We start from the raw sequence: 14,664 nt of genomic DNA on the forward strand, positions 1-14,664 counted from the left end.
TTTATTGACAAAATGGGAAATAAAATCAGATAATATTGTGGACTCTTGCCTATGAGTAAAATAAATGTAGCACATGAAGGACCCTCGTTGCGATGAAACCAAATACAAAAACTCAGTAGAAATACAAATTCCCTTAAAATTACATGAATATTGAATTTCTTATAATTATATTAAATCGTGATCAATAAAGCTATTTCAAGTCGTGTTTGTGATGTCAATGGATACCTCAACCCCCACTTCATATTAAAACACTTAGCAGATGATCAGGGAAGTGAATGTATTAGTGGCCCATTAAGAGGTAGTCTAATTGCTTAATTATATATTCCGTTAGAAATGATTAGCTCTAAATTACACAATGTCACTTTGATGAGTAAGTCTCGGTGAATGTGCCGTCTTCCTTCTGCATCAGCGGGTAACTCCCTATTCAGAATGTGCAAATCAGTAATCCATCAGATGGCTTATCATTGATCAGCACATTATGAGAACGAAATGCACATCCCAATACCTATAATACCAAAAGAATGAATATTATGAAATAATGAATTGAAGGGTAGGTAACAGAGGCAGATAGGTATACAGTTATTGGTGTATTTATTCTTAGCCGTGAACTTAACCCTAACCCTATCCCTAAACCTAATCAAACTGGAACATCACCCTAAAACTAACCCTCACTGTATCTTAACCTGAAACCTAACCTTATGCTATTACATCATACAAGTGCACATCAATTTTACAACCCCAACTTGGCTACAATGATTATTACAAAGGCTCTTTAATTAAAATGTTCTATTAATTTAATCAACCACAACAAAACACAACAGAAGGAAAATCAATGTTAAATAGTGACACCGGGGCCCTGAAATAGACTGAACAACAATAACAACTCAATTCCACTATTAAGAACTAGAGCAGTTCCCAGCTGCTTCCCTCCCCTATGATCACAGAAACCTTTCAACTGAAAGCTCAATTATTTAATTCAGTTATTAATTGAAATCACAACTCTGCATAATTTAATCCCAATTATACTGAACAAAAATATAAAAGCAACATGCAACAATTTCAAAGATTTCACAGTTCATACAGTGAGGGACAAAAGTATTTGATCCCCTGGTGATTTTGTACGTTTGCCCACTGACAAAGACATGATCAGTCTATAATTTTAATGGTAGGTTTATTTGAACAGTGAGAGACAGAATAACAACAAAAATTCCAGAAAAACGTATGTCAAAAATGTTCTGAATTGATTTGCATTTTAATGAGGGAAATAAGTATTTGACCCCTCTGCAAAACATGACTTAGTACTTGGTGGCAAAACCCTTGTTGGCAATCACAGAGGACAGACGTTTCTTGTAGTTGGCCACCAGGTTTGCACACATCTCAGGAGGGATTTTTTCCGACTCCTCTTTGCAGATCTTCTCCAAGTCATTAAGGTTTCGAGGCTGACGTTTGGCAACTCGAACATTCAGCTCCCTCCACAGATTTTCTATGGGATTAAGGTCTGGAGACTGGCTAGGCCACTCCAGGACCTTAATGTGCTTCTTCTTGAGCCACCCCTTTGTTGCCTTGGCCGTGTCTTTTGGGTCATTGTCATGCTGGAACACCCATCCACGACCCATTTTCAATGCCCTGGCTGAGGTAAGGAGGTTCTCACCCAAGATTTGACAGTACATGGCCCCGTCCATCGTCCCTTTGATGCGGTGAAGTTGTCCTGTCCCCTTAGCAGAAAAACACCCCCAAAAGCATAATGTTTCCACCTCCATGTTTGACGGTGGGGATGGTGTTCTTGGGGTCATTGGTAGCATTCCTCCTCCTCCAAACACGGCGAGTTGAGTTGATCCCAAAGAGCTCCATTTTCATCTCATCTGACCACAACACTTTCACCCAGTTCTCCTCTGAATCATTCAGATGTTCATTGGCAAACTTCAGACGGGCCTGTATATGTGCTGTCTTGAGCAGGGGGACCTTGCGGGCACAGCAGGATTTCAGTCCTTCATGGCGTAGTGTGTTAACAATTGTTTTCTTGGTGACTATGGTCCCAGCTGCCTTGAGATCATTGACAAGACCCTCCCGTGTAGTTCTGGGCTGATTCCTCACCGTTCTCATGATCATTGCAACTCCACGAGGTGAGTTCTTGCATGGAGCCCCAGGCCGAGGGAGATTGACAGTTCTTTTGTGTTTCTTCCATTTGCGAATAATCGCACCAACTGTTGTCACCTTCTCACCAAGCTGCTTGGCGATAGTCTTGTAGCCCATTCCAGCCTTGTGTAGGTCTACAATCTTGTCCCTGACATCCTTGGAGAGCTCTTTGGCCTTGGCCATGGTGGAGAGTTTGGAATCTGATTGATTGATTGCTTCTGTGGACAGGTGTCTTTTATACAGGTAACAAACTGAGCTTAGGAGCACTTCCTTTAAGAGTGTGCTCCTAATCTCAGCTCGTTACCTGTATAAAAGACACCTGGGAGCCAGAAATCTTTCTGATTGAGAGGGAGTCAAATACTTATTTCCCTCATTAAAATGCAAATCAATTTATAAAAATTTTAACATGCGTTTTTCTGGATTTTTTTGTTGTTATTCTGTCTCTCACTGTTCAAATAAACATACTATTAAAATTATAGACTGATCATTTCTTTGTCAGTGGGCAAACATACAAAATCAGCAGGGGATCAAATACTTTTTTCCCTCACTGTATAAGGAAATCAGTCAATTGAAAGAAATTCATAAAGTCCTAATCTATGGATTTCACATGACTGGGCAGGGGTGCAGCCAGACCCACCCACTGGGGAGCCAGGCCCAGCCATTCAGAATACGTTTTTCCCCACAAAGGTCTTTATTACAGACAGAAAAACTCCTCAACATTGCTCACTAACAGGGATGCAAACAAATTTGTGCACAACATTTGAGAGAAATAAGCTTTTTGTGCGTATGGAACATTTCTGGGATCTTTTATTTCAGCACATGAAACATGGGACTAACACTTTACATGTTGCATTTATATTTTTGTTCAGTGTAGATCATTTCGAAAAAGAAAAAAAAAACTATTTTATTAACGAATCAGCCAGCACGTGTAATGAAGTTTCAGTTCTGAGTAGATGGCGTGTCTAGGATAATAATAATAATAATAATAATAATAATAATAATAATAATAATAATAATAATAATACTAATAATAATAATAGCAGTCTGGAGTTTGGCATGTTGCATCGGCAAACAGTACAACCTTCAGGTGCCTACAGTTAGAAAGCCTTTGAGTTTTAACCGACAATTCATATCAAATTAACCGTGGGAGGAGACTTGGAACTGTGGAACTTATTTTACAAAGCTCAGCATTACCGTTGTGACATCTGCACAAACAAAACAAAATAACTGTTACTCACTCAAAATCTTGATGAAGGGCATAGCAAACACAATACATTAACTTACAACCAGTTATCCTAATTTAGGTCGAACACCTATTGTAACCAAGCAAGTGAGTGAAATGACTTGACAATCTGGCTGCATGAACTATACATTACTTCTGGGAGGCAAATGGAACATTCGAGACAGTTGGGTATGTGTTCAAAATGGCACCCTATGCCCTATAAAGTGCACTACCTTTGACCAGAGCTACAGTTGAAGTCTGAAGTTTACATATACCTCAGTTTTTCACAATTCCTGACATTTAATCCAAGCAAAAATGCCCTGTCTTAGGTCAGTTAGGATCACCACTTTATTTTAAGAATGTGAAATGTCAGAATAATAGTAGAGAGAATGATTTACAGTGGGGAAAAAAAGTATTTAGTCAGCCACCAATTGTGCAAGTTCTCCCACTTAAAAAGACGAGAGAGGCCTATAATTTTCATCATAGGTACACGTCAACTATGACAGACAAATTGAGGACAAAAATTCCAGAAAATCACATTGTAGGATTTTTTATGAATTTATTTGCAAATTATGGTGGAAAATAAGTATTTGGTCACCTACAAACAAGCAATATTTCTGTCTCTCACAGACCTGTAACTTCTTCTTTAAGAGGCTCCTCTGTCCTCCACTCGTTACCTGTATTAATGGCACCTGTTTGAACTTGTTATCAGTATAAAAGACAGCTGTCCACAACCTCAAACAGTCACACTCCAAACTCCACTATGGCCAAGACCAAAGAGCTGCCAAAGGACACCAGAAACAAAATTGTAGACCTGCACCAGGCTGGGAAGACTGAATCTGCAATAGGTAAGCAGCTTGGTTTGAAGAAATCAACTGTGGGAGCAATTATTAGGAAATGGAAGACATACAAGACCACTGATAATCTCCCTCGATCTGGGGCTCCACGCAAGATCTCACCCCGTGGGGTCAAAATGATCAGAAGAACGGTGAGCAAAAATCCCAGAACCACACAGGGGGACCTAGTGAATGACCTGCAGAGAGCTGGGACCAAAGTAACAAAGCCTACCATCAGTAACACACTATGCCGCCAGGGACTCAAATCCTGCAGTGCCAGACGTGTCCCCCTGTTTAAGCCAGTACATGTCCAGGCCCGTCTGAAGTTTGCTAGAGTGCATTTGGATGATCCAGAAGAGGATTGGGAGAATGTGATATGGTCAGATGAAACCAAAATATAACTTTTTTTTAAAAACTCAACTCGTCGTGTTTGGAAGACAAAGAATGCTGAGTTGCATCCAAAGAACACCATACCTACTGTGAAGCATGGGGGTGGAAACATCATGCTTTGGGGCTGTTTTTCTGCAAAGGGACCAGGAAGACTGATCCGTGTAAAGGAAAGAATGAATGGGGCCATGTATCGTGAGATTTTGAGTGAAAACCTCCTTCCATCAGCAAGGGCATTGAAGATGAAACGTGGCTGGGTCTTTCAGCATGACAATGATCCCAAACACACCGCCCGGGCAACGAAGGAGTGGCTTCGTAAGAAGGATTTCAAGGTCCTGGAGTGGCCTAGCCAGTCTCCAGATCTCAACCCCATAGAAAATCTTTGGAGGGAGTTGAAAGTCCGTGTTGCCCAGCGACAGCCCCAAAACATCACTGCTCTAGAGGAGATCTGCATGGAGGAATGGGCCAAAATACCAGCAACAGTGTGTGAAAACCTTGTGAAGACTTACAGAAAACGTTTGACCTGTGTCATTGCCAACAAAGGGTATATAACAAAGTATTGAGAAACTTTTGTTATTGACCAAATACTTATTTTCCACCATAATTTGCAAATAAATTCATAAAAATTCCTACAATGTGATTTTCTGGATTTTTTTTTCTCATTTTGTCTGTCATAGTTGACGTGTACCTATGATGAAAATGACAGGCCTCTCTCATCTTTTTAAGTGGGAGAACTTGCACAATTGGTGGCTGACTAAATACTTTTTTCCCCCACTGTATTTCAGCTTTTATTTCTTTCATCACATTCCCAGTGGGTCAGAAGTTTACATCCACTCAATTAGTATTTGGTAGCATTGCTTTTAAATTGTTTAACTTGGGTCAAATGTTTCGGGTAGCCTTCCACAAGCTTCTCACAATAAGTTGGGTGAATTTTGGCCAATTCCTCATGACAGAGCTAGTGTAACTGAGTCAGGTTTGTAGGCCTCCTTGCTCACACACGCTTTTTCAGTTCTGCCCACAAATTTTCTATAGGATTGAGGTCAGGGCTTTGTGATGGCCACTCCAATACCTTGACCTTGTTGTCCTTAAGCCATTTTGCCACAACTTTGGAAGTATGCTTGGGGTCATTGTCCATTTGGAAGACCCAAGCTTTAACTTCCTGACTGATGACTTGAGATGTTGCTTCAATATATCCACATAATTTTCCTTCCTCATAATGCCATCTATTTTGTGAAGTGCACCTGTCCCTCCTGCAGGAAAGCACCCCCACAGCATGATGCTGCCACACCCGTGCTTCACGGTTGGGATGGTGTACTTCGGCTTGCAATTCCCCCTTTTTCCTCCAAACATAATGATGGTCATTATGGCCAAACAGTTCTATTTTTGTTTCATCAGACCAGAGGACATTTCTCCAATAAGTACGATCTTTGTCCCCAAGTACAGTTGCAAACCGTAGTCTGGCTTTTTTATGGTGGTTTTGGAGCAGTGGCTTCTTCCTTGCTGAGCGGCCTTTCAGGTTATGTCGATATAGGACTCATTTTACTGTGAATACAGATCCTTTTGTACCTGTTTCCTCCAGCATCTTCACAATGTCCTTTGCTGTTGTTCTGTGATTGATTTGCACTTTTCGCACCAAGGTACGTTCATCTCTCCTTCCTGAGCGGTATGATGGCTGCGTGGTCCCATCGTGTTTATTTTTGCATACTATTGTTTGTACAGATGAACGTGGTACCTTCAGGCGTTTGGAAATTGCTCCCAAGGATCAACCAGAGGTCAACACATTTTTTTCTGTGGTCTTGGCTGATTTCTTTTGTTTTCCCATGATGTCAAGCAAAGAGGCACTGAGTTTGTTAAAAAGAAATTGGTGGGGTGGTTGAAAAACGAGTTTTAATGACTCCAACCTAAGTGTATGTAAACTTCCAACTTCAAATGTATATGGGCCCTAGTCAAAAGTTGTTCACTACATAGGGAATAGGGTAGCCCATGGTCTCTCAGTTACCTACAGTTTGTTACTGAGGGACCATGGGGCTTTTATTTCCAGACACTGCAATTCCTCTCTCCTACTTCTCTATACAGCCAGCCTGGTAACCAGGCAACTCAAAGCCTTAGTTGGCTGGGGAACCAGTTCTGAGAGCTCAACATGGCAACTTCTCAGCGTCAGTCTAACTTTTGCTATTAGTACTAACCTCTCTTTTGCTCTCTCTCTCTCTCGCTCTCTCTCGTTTTTTATGCATATTAATTAGATATTTTTTGCTTTTAGCTGTGGCAGTGGAGTTAATTTCTTATACTCATATTCAGACTGTTCCACAAAGGCCGATAGCTATTGGAAGAAGCCTCTGTACATTGTGTTATCCCACAGCAATATTATCACAGAACAGTTAGCCTTGCTGTTTGGGTTAAGGTGTCCAATGGCTTACCTTAAATCTTAATGTCATACTGTTTATTGTCCACGGCAATACCTTATAGACACTTGCACCCTGCAATAACGTATACATCAATGTACTAAAAAAGTATTATTAATCGAATAATCCTTCAAACATGTTTCAAGGAGTGCTTGCCCCAACTGGCTCCAACATATTGAGGTGGAATACAGTACTGTGACTGTCTGAGTCTATGATCCACTTTGTTTTATGGCCTCAGCGCTGGTTCCGGAGCCAGAACTGAATTTGTTCCAAACCATAAAGTTCCATACACATTGAGTGAGGAAATTAAATGCTTCTTCTCACCATCTCTCCCTCCAATCAGCTTGGATCTAGTAGTCCTTGGCTCAGGGTTCTATTGGTCATCACCACTGATCTGCAGGGTAATCAATTGGGGTAAAGAAAAGGCACTGACCTTGGTGAAACCACACAGTGTGGAGGCACAGGGATGGAGGGATGGAGGGATGGAGGGATGGAGGGAGGGATAGTGCTGATGTTTCTGCCCCCCAAGCCAAAGGTTAACTGTAGGGAATATACCTTCTGGCTGGTTCAGTTGAGGCAGGGCCAGGTTGGTGTAATGAATGTGTTAACTGGCAGTCTTCAGTTGAGGCAGGGCCAGGTTGGTGTAATGAATGGGTTAACTGTTAGTCTTCCAGGACTCCATTATATAGGGAGGAGGATAATCTTGCCATGGTTTATGAGAAGTATAGCATAGCGATTTCAGATATCCAGGGTAATGAACTGAGACCATTGATGCTAGGGGTGTGTGTGTGTTTGTGTGTGTGTGTGTGTGTGTGTGTGTGTGTGTGTGCGTGTGCTTGCTTGTATGTGTGGACTCAGCATTTTAATCCAGCGTTCACAAGGTCACTGGAACATGATATGACCACAGGCAATATATTTTAAAATGTTTGCAAAATAATATCATAAAATGATCCATTTCGATTTCATTGATTGAATTCTGTTATAGGTTTATTTACCAAAGGGATGTCTGTTTCCAAGGACGTTATGCACCAATACATTTGAGAAGCACGTGTGTCCATCAGTGTTGGGATTCATTACCTCAAAAAGTAATTCATTATGTACAGTGGGAGAAAAAAGTATTTAGTCAGCCACCAATTGTGCAAGTTCTCCCACTTAAAAAGATGAGAGAGGCCTGTAATTTTCATCATAGGTACACGTCAACTATGATAGACAAATTGAGGGAATAAAATCCAAAAAATCACATTGTAGGATTTTTAATGAATTTATTTGCAAATTATGGTGGCAAATAAGTATTTGGTCACCTACAAACAAGCAAGATTTCTGGCTCTCACAGACCTGTAACTTCTTCTTTAAGAGGCTCCTCTGTCCTCCACTCGTTACCTGTATTAATGGCACCTGTTTGAACGTGTTATCAGTATAAAAGACACTTGTCCACAACCTCAAACAGTCACACTCCAAACTCCACTATGGGCAAGACCAAAGAGCTGTCTACGGACACCAGAAACAAAATTGTAGACCTGCACCAGGCTGGGAAGACTGAATCTGCAATAGGTAAGCAGCTTGGTTTGAAGAAATCAACTGTGGGAGCAATTATTAGGAAATGGAAGACATACAAGACCACTGATAATCTCCCTCGATCTGGGGCTCCACGCAAGATCTCACCCCGTGGGGTCAAAATGATCACAAGAACGGTGAGCAAAAATCCCAGAACCACACGGGGGGACCTAGTGAATGACCTGCAGAGAGCTGGGACCAAAGTAACAAAGCCTACCATCAGTAACACACTACGCCGCCAGGGACTCAAATCCTGCAGTGCCAGACGTGTCCCCCTGCTTAAGCCAGTACATGTCCAGGCCTGTCTGAAGTTTGCTAGAGTGCATTTGGAAGATCCAGAAGAGGATTGGGAGAATGTCATATGGTCAGATGAAACCAAAATATAACTTTTTGGTAAAAACTCAACTCATCGTGTTTGGAGGACAAAGAATGCTGAGTTGCATCCAAAGAACACCATACCTACTGTGAAGCATGGGGGTGGAAACATCATGCTTTGGGGCTGTTTTTCTGCAAAGGGACCAGGACGACTGATCCGTGTAAAGGAAAGAATGAATGGGGCCATGTATCGTGAGATTTTGAGTGAAAACCTCCTTCCATCAGCAAGGGCATTGAAGATGAAACGTGGCTGGGTCTTTCAGCATGACAATGATCCCAAACACACCGCCCGGGCAACGAAGGAGTGGCTTCGTAAGAAGCATTTCAAGGTCCTGGAGTGGCCTAGCCAGTCTCCAGATCTCAACCCCATAGAAAATCTTTGGAGGGAGTTGAAAGTCTGTGTTAACCAGCGACAGCCCCAAAACATCACTGCTCTAGAGGAGATCTGCATGGAGGAATTGGCCAAAATACCAGCAACAGTGTGTGAAAACCTTGTGAAGACTTACAGAAAACGTTTGACCTGTGTCATTGCCAACAAAGGGTATATAACAAAGTATTGAGAAACTTTTGTTATTGACCAAATACTTATTTTCCACCATAATTTGCAAATAAATTCATAAAAAATCCTACAATGTGATTTTCTGGAGAAAAAAATTCTCATTTTGTCTGTCATAGTTGACGTGTACCTATGATGAAAATTACAGGCCTCTCTCATCTTTTTAAGTGGGAGAACATGCACAATTGGTGGCTGACTAAATACTTTTTTTCCCCACTGTATTACTCGTTACATGTTACAAAAGAAACGTGCTACGTTACAATATTACCTTGCATGGAAAGTATCACATTATATTACTCCGTAAAATATTATTACTGTAATGCATTACTTTTGTAGTGCGTTACCTCTAACACTGGTGTCCATACAACACCATGGACAGAAAGATAAACCTGGTCAGTTTGAGAGGCGAGGACCAGAGGACCAGGATGTGTTCACCACAGAGACGATCACATCACCCATGGATCAATACACAGACTGGACAAAGACAATCAAAAGGAATTGGGAGATCCCCTAAGGTCAGAGTATGTGAGCCGCGCGGAGCTGGAGCGGAGCGAGGAGCTGAGCGTGCCCAATTTGACTGGAGAACTGAGCGAGATTCCCAAAGGCTGGAGCGTTGGCCTTCTCGCCTTCTCCAATTTCGCTCCAATAGCACTCACTTCATGAGCTCAGGGCATGCCCAGCCCAGCACGCATTTGTAGTTTACTTCACTTGTGTGCTGCTATATCCCCTTGCTTTAGCTACTGTCATGGAGTTCACTAAATATTTTTATAAAAAACGGATAAAACACACAGGTGCAAAATCAAGGCTACAAAGCTGAGGACCAAGAGCAAGAGAGGGAGTGTGGTGATGTAGTGTCCACAACTAAATAATCATTGTGGAATCTGAAAATATGCATATCCCGAAAGCATGATTGTCTACTTACTACATGCACATGTTAAAATAAAGGAACGAGGTGGGTAGATAACTAAGTGTGACATTGTAGCAAAGTATTTATAAACTAAAAGTCCGATCTCTTAAACGTTTCGTTCATTTTTTGTTCTATTATCTATACAATAGCCAATAATTGATTTTGGCCCAATAGGCATGGCATATTCCCATGTTCAAGGAGCTTTCCGTTTTGATTGTGTTATTTTGCTTAAAAACCTTTAGGCCTACCTATAAAATATAAATAAACTCTGCTTCCCTGCCAAGCCTGGCAAGAGAGGCCAAAAGGGTGTTTAGGATGCCCAGTGGCTCTGCAAGTGTGGAGAGGATATTCTCCACTTCTGGCCTGCTCTCCAGGCACCATCACATGAGCCTGAAGCCACAGACTCTGGCCAAACTGGTGTTTCTAAAATTGAATTCAAAGGCTGAGCCTAATAAGAAATGTTACGTCAAATGTGCATTTAACTTTATGTACGTCAAAGCCTATATGCACATTTTATAGACTATAATGATTTAATACAACTAAATGTTGTTTAAATGCTGAACTCTTTATGTCCCTACCAGCCAATTGTGTCGCACTCGCAAATGCTTCACAATGTATTTATTTGCAGGCTACAGCCTTAAAATAATAGAAATAATATAGTCTAAATAATTCATTTGCATTCCATTTTAGGCGAGATTGCCGACAGCTCAACTCTGCTCACAGGCTCTGCTCTCTACCAGACGTACAGGCTCTGCTCTCTACCAGACGTACAGGTTCTGCTCTCTACCAGACGTACAGGCTCTGCTCTCTACCAGACGTACAGGCTCTGCTCTCTACCAGACGTACAGGCTCTGCTCTCTACCAGACGTAGAGGCTCTGCTCTCTACCAGACGTAGAGGCTCTGCTCTCTACCAGACGTACAGGCTCTGCTCTCTACCAGACGTACAGGCTCTGCTCTCTACCAGACGTACAGGCTCTGCTCTCTACCAGACGTACAGGCTCTGCTCTCTACCAGACGTACAGGCTCTGCTCTCTACCAGACGTACAGGCTCTGCTCTCTACCAGACGTACAGGCTCTGCTCTCTACCAGACGTACAGGTTCTGCTCTCTACCAGACGTACAGGCTCTGCTCTCTACCAGACGTACAGGCTCTGCTCTCTACCAGACGTACAGGCTCTGCTCTCTACCAGACGTACAGGCTCTGCTCTCTACCAGACGTACAGGCTCTGCTCTCTACCAGACGTACAGGCTCTGCTCTCTACCAGACGTACAGGCTCTGCTCTCTACCAGACGTACAGGCTCTGCTCTCTACCAGACGTACAGGCTCTGCTCTCTACCAGACGTACAGGTTCTGCTCTCTACCAGACGTACAGGCTCTGCTCTCTACCAGACGTACAGGCTCTGCTCTCTACCAGACGTACAGGCTCTGCTCTCTACCAGACGTACAGGCTCTGCTCTCTACCAGACGTACAGGCTCTGCTCTCTACCAGACGTACAGGTTCTGCCCAGGGTGTATCTCAGGAGCCCTTTAGTCCTAATAGGATGCATCTCTCCTCACACTCCATGCTCCAGCCACGAGCTGCTCAGACAGTCATGTAATTGAACAGGTCAGCGCCTTCAAAACCCATACCGCGTGTATGTTGTAATAGGCCGAGAAAAAGTAAGCTGACTTTGAACAACTTTCAAGCATCTCATCCTCTACATTTTCACTGACTTCTTTCCTTCATGTATAACTACAGACGAGAGCTCTAGCTATATCCTCTCCTCTATCAATAACCTACATCCTGGGCTGCGTCCAAAAAGGCGCCAGCGCTCTGGTCAAAAGTAGTGCACTGTTGAGGAGAATATGGTGCCATTTGAGACGTACACAGTCTTCAGTACTGGGTCTGGGCACATAAAGAGAAGGTTTATTAAACTCCATTTTCAGATATTAGATCACGTTCCTTTTATAAACTGCTGAGCAGTGAAGTGGAAAAATGTGATCTGATTAACAAGTATTCCAGAACATTGAAAAAAAATAATGGAATGGAAAAAGAGACAAATTGAGATAAATTGAGATAAAAAAAGAGAGATAAATTGGAAAATTGTACATATGATTCCTGGTAAGATTATCACACCTGAATATGATAACGATGCTTCACAAATGTCACCCTATTCCCTATATAGTGCACTACTTTTGACAAGAGCTCTATGGGCCATGGTGGAAAGTAGTGCACTACTTAGTGAATAGAGTTCAATGTGAGAGGCAGCCATCGTTTCCTCCTTCCTCTGGCTCCAATGTTTCCATTTTTTAAGCATGTTCCAGCCCTTTTCAATAGGCATTCATCTCTACCCTCCTGCTTTAAAATGGAGGTGTAAAAACAGACCACTAAGATTGCACTCCATAAGCAAACAGGAAAACACTCATCCAGAGGCAGCGCTCCTAGTGGCCGGGGACTTTAATGCAGGGAAACTTAAATCCGTTCTACCTCATTTCTACCAGCATGTTAAATGTGCAACCAGAGGAAATAAAACTCTAGATCATCTTTACTCCACACGCAGAGACGCGTGCAAAGCTCTCCCTAGCCCTCCATAACTCCATCCTCCTGATTCCTGCTTATAAGCTAAAACTAAAGCAGGAAGCACCAGTGACTCGATTAATAAGGAAGTGGTCAGATGAAGCAGATGCTAGGCTACAGGACTGTTTTGCTAGCACAGACTGGAATATGTTCTTCCGATAGCATTGAGGAGTACACCACATCAGTCACTGGCTTCATCAATAAGTGCATCGATTACGTCATCCCCACAGTGACCGTGCGTACATACCCCAACCAGAAGCCATGGATTACAGGCAATATCCACACTGAGCTAAAGGGTAAAGCTGCCGCTTTCAAGGAGCGGGACTCTAACCCGGGCACTTATAAGAAATCCTGCTATGCCCTCCAACGAACCATCGAACAGGCAAAGAGTCAATACAGGACTAAGACTGAATCGTACTACACCGGCTCTGACGCTCATCGGATGTGGCAGGGCTTGAAAACTATTGCAGAGTACAAAGGGAATCACAGCCACAAGCAGCCCAGTGACACAAGCCTACCAGACGAGCTAAATCACTTCTATGCTCGCTTCGAGGCAAGCAACACTGAAGCATGCATGAGAGCATCAGCTGTTCCGTATGACTATGTGATCATGCTCTCCGTAGCCGATGTGAGTAAGACTTTTCAGCAGGTCAACATTCACAAGGCCGCAGGGCCAGACAGATTACCAGGACGTGTACTCTGAGCATGCGCAGACGAAGTGGCAAGTGTCTTCACTGACATTTTCAACATGTCCCTGACTGAGTCTGTAATACCAACATGTTTCAAGCAGACCACCATAGTCCCTGTGCCCAAGAACACTAAGATAACCTGCCTAAATGACTACCGACCCGTAGCACTCAAGTCTGTAGCCATGAAGTGCTTTGAAAGGCTGGTCATGGCTCACATCAACACCATTATCCCAGGAATCCTAGACCCACTCCAATTTGCATACCACCCCAACAGATCCACAGATGATGCAATCTCTATTGCACTCCACACTGCCCTTTCCCACTTGGACAAGAGGAACACCTATGTGAGAATGCTATTCATTGACTACAGCTCAGCGTTCAACACCATAGTGCCCTCAAAGCTCATCACTAAGCTAAGGACCCTGGGACTAAACACCTCCCTTTGCAACTGGATCCTGAACTTCCTTACGGGCCACCCCCAGGTGGTAAGGGTAGGTAACAACACATCTGCCATGCTGATCCTCAACACGGGGGCCCCTTAGGGGTGCGTGCTCAGTCCCCTCAGTCCCCCCCCAAGCCATAAGACTTCTGAACAGCTAATCATGGCTACCCAGACTATTTTGTACTTATCTATTTTTTACTTAACACTTAAATTGTATTTTCTAAAACAGCATTGTTGGTTAAGGGCTTGTAAGTAATAATTTCACTGTATTCGGCGCATGTGGCAAATCAAATTTGATTTGATTTGGGAGTCGGCTGAGCTTGATGGTGTATATGTGGAGATGTGTGATCCTCACTCTGAAAATACATCTTGGTTATGTTTTGCTTCATTTAAATATCAAATATGTATATTAGATATCACACGTGTAGGCTATATACATCAATGCGGAGAGCCTGTTGTCTTCACGTTAATGCTCTTTTGTATGTGAATTAAATAAATGCATGTATTTAGAGTATTTAGAAATGCATGTAATGAAAGGTATAATTGTTTAATTAGGATTAGACATGAAATGATGTGCTCACCAACTGATGACATGGGCTT

The sequence above is a fragment of the Coregonus lavaretus genome (assembly GCF_964263955.1).
Source record: "Coregonus lavaretus genome assembly, chromosome: 1".
In the NCBI taxonomy this organism is placed as follows: Eukaryota; Metazoa; Chordata; class Actinopteri; order Salmoniformes; family Salmonidae; genus Coregonus; species Coregonus lavaretus.